The sequence below is a fragment of the Oryzias melastigma genome, unplaced genomic scaffold (genome assembly GCF_002922805.2).
Source record: "Oryzias melastigma strain HK-1 unplaced genomic scaffold, ASM292280v2 sc00546, whole genome shotgun sequence".
Classification (NCBI taxonomy): Eukaryota; Metazoa; Chordata; class Actinopteri; order Beloniformes; family Adrianichthyidae; genus Oryzias; species Oryzias melastigma.
In genome coordinates, this window is record NW_023417139.1 from 1 (window position 1) to 2,471 (window position 2,471).

Below are 2,471 nucleotides of genomic sequence, written 5' to 3' on the forward strand. Positions count from 1 at the left end.
ATAGTTATTTATTCATTAATGAATCACTGATTCATATTTTCAGTGGTTTTTTTTAAATAACTTCTGGTCTGGAACCTCACAACTATCCAGAAACACTGAGAGATGAAATGATGAATTTTTTTTCAACTTAATTTTTATTGAGTTTTACAAAGGTTTTGAAACAGTTTGAGTTGTACAATATAATGTAAATTACACAATGACACACACACATATATATATATATATATATATATATATATATATATATATACATACATACACATATAGAGGCCGTGTACATAAACACCATGCAATTCACAAATTTAGAACAGGTTTAGAGTTGCTAAACAGAAATAACAAATACACTAATTAAATAAAATAAATAAATAAAATAAAACAAAATAAAATAAAAACACTATGCAGAGCTTATTGGAACAATAGAGCCACAACAGGACACCATCTTTTGCTAAACAGATCCCTTTGAATCCTCAGAGAATGTGTTGTTTCCTCCATCTGATAAATTTCTCTCACTTTTACAATCCAGGTGTTGTATATAGGTGGATCAGGATTCACCACTTTAAATTCTATAGAGGTATTTTTTATTTCTCCCTACAAAATGATTAGGTATTATACCCAATAAGGCCAACTCCGGTATCCTGGCTAGTGGTTGTTTAAATACGTCATTAAGAGCAGTGAATACATCGTCCCAAAAGGAGCTAATCTTTGGACAAGACCAGAAAATATGAGTGTGAGTTCCAAGATCTGTTCCACAGTTTCGCCAGCAGGTGTCTGGATTTGCTGGGTTCATTTTGGCAGTTATCTCTGCAGTCCTAAAAAAACGTGTAATTACCTTCCATTTAAACTCTCTCCACAGCCCTGAGTTGGAAACCAAGTGTGCTTCGGTGAATATCTCCTCCTATTTTTCGTCTGTAATTTGAGTGCTGATCTCAGATTCCCATCGATTCCTTATACTTGAGGTAGTATTGGTGTTTAAGGTTAAAAATGCTTTATAAAACTGACTTATAGCTTTTGGCAGTACATTGCCCTGTTGGGCCTTAAAAAGCAACTCCTCAATGTATGAAGGTTCTAGAAATTTCTTCCATTCACTATGTTTTGTTAGAAAGCTCCTCAACTGAAGATATCTAAAAAAGTCAGAAGAGGGAAGCCGAAATCGACCTCTCAGCTGTTCGAAAGAATTCATGCACCCATTCTTTATTACATGGTAAAGTTTGCTAATACCAAGAGTTGACCACATTTTGAAGCCCCATCTGTGACTGGAGGGGTAAAACCTTGAAGAGAGGAGGTGCTAGATAAGATTGAAATTTGTTGTGGGAGATCGAATAACTGTTTGATTTTTCGCCATGCTATAAGTGTGGCCCGAGTCCACTCGCCCATACGTATATCCCTAATTGGGACATTTGAGAAGACTACATTTTCCAACTGGCTGTCACACAGGCTTTTCTCTATATTGAGCCACTGAGAGTCTGACCAATCCTGTATTCAAATCATCAATGGTCTCATTTGAGCTGCCCAAAAATAGTATTTAAAATTTGGGACAGCAAGTCCTCCTTGTGGTTTTAACAGTTTTAATGTTTGCCACTTCATCCTTGGGCGTTTACCCTGCCATATGAATTTGGAGAACAGTTTATCTAATTCATCAAATGTGGAATTTGGAATATTAATAGGGAGCATCTGGAAGAGGTATAAAAGTCGTGGCAATACATTCATACATTCAATTCAATTCAATTCAATTTTATTTATATAGCCCAAAATNGACTGCTCTGCTGCCTCAGGTGTGACTGCTCTGCTGCCTCAGGTGTCGGGGATTCCAACCATACGTTCTCTACACGGCCCAGGAGCGACAGAGGCAGCTCCAGCGCTCCAAGTCTTTTTTAATTTTTCCAATGATAATTTTGTAATTTGCTTTGTACAAGTCTGATAGCAAAAGGGGAATTTGAATGCCTAAATACTTAATGCCTTCTCTTGGCCATTTAAAGCCACTCTGATCCTTGAAGGTTTGTGATATATTTCTGCATATATCTATTGCTAATGTTTTATCAATGTTGACTTTATAACCTGAGAATTAGCCATATTTACTAATTAATTCTTTAAAGTGTGGCAATGCTGTTGTAGTGTTTGATACATATAATAGTACATCATCGGCATAGATTGACAGTTTATGATGTTCTCCGTTGATTGTAAATCCCTGGATATTTTCCTCATCTCTAATTAACTGCGCCAGAGGTTCAAAACTAATAATGAACAGCAGGGGGGACAAGGAGCATCCCTGCCTGCAATCACGTTGCAAAGAGAAAGTACTGGACATTGTACCATTTACTCTGACAGCTATGAAATGACGATTTGAAGAGGTTTTTCAAAAAGTGATCAAATGAAGTTATCAGAGCGACTATAAAAAGAGGAAAAGACAAAGAGAAAGCAAGAAATGTGGGATTCATAAATGAACTCTTTAAATAAATGTCATGTTTTTCCAA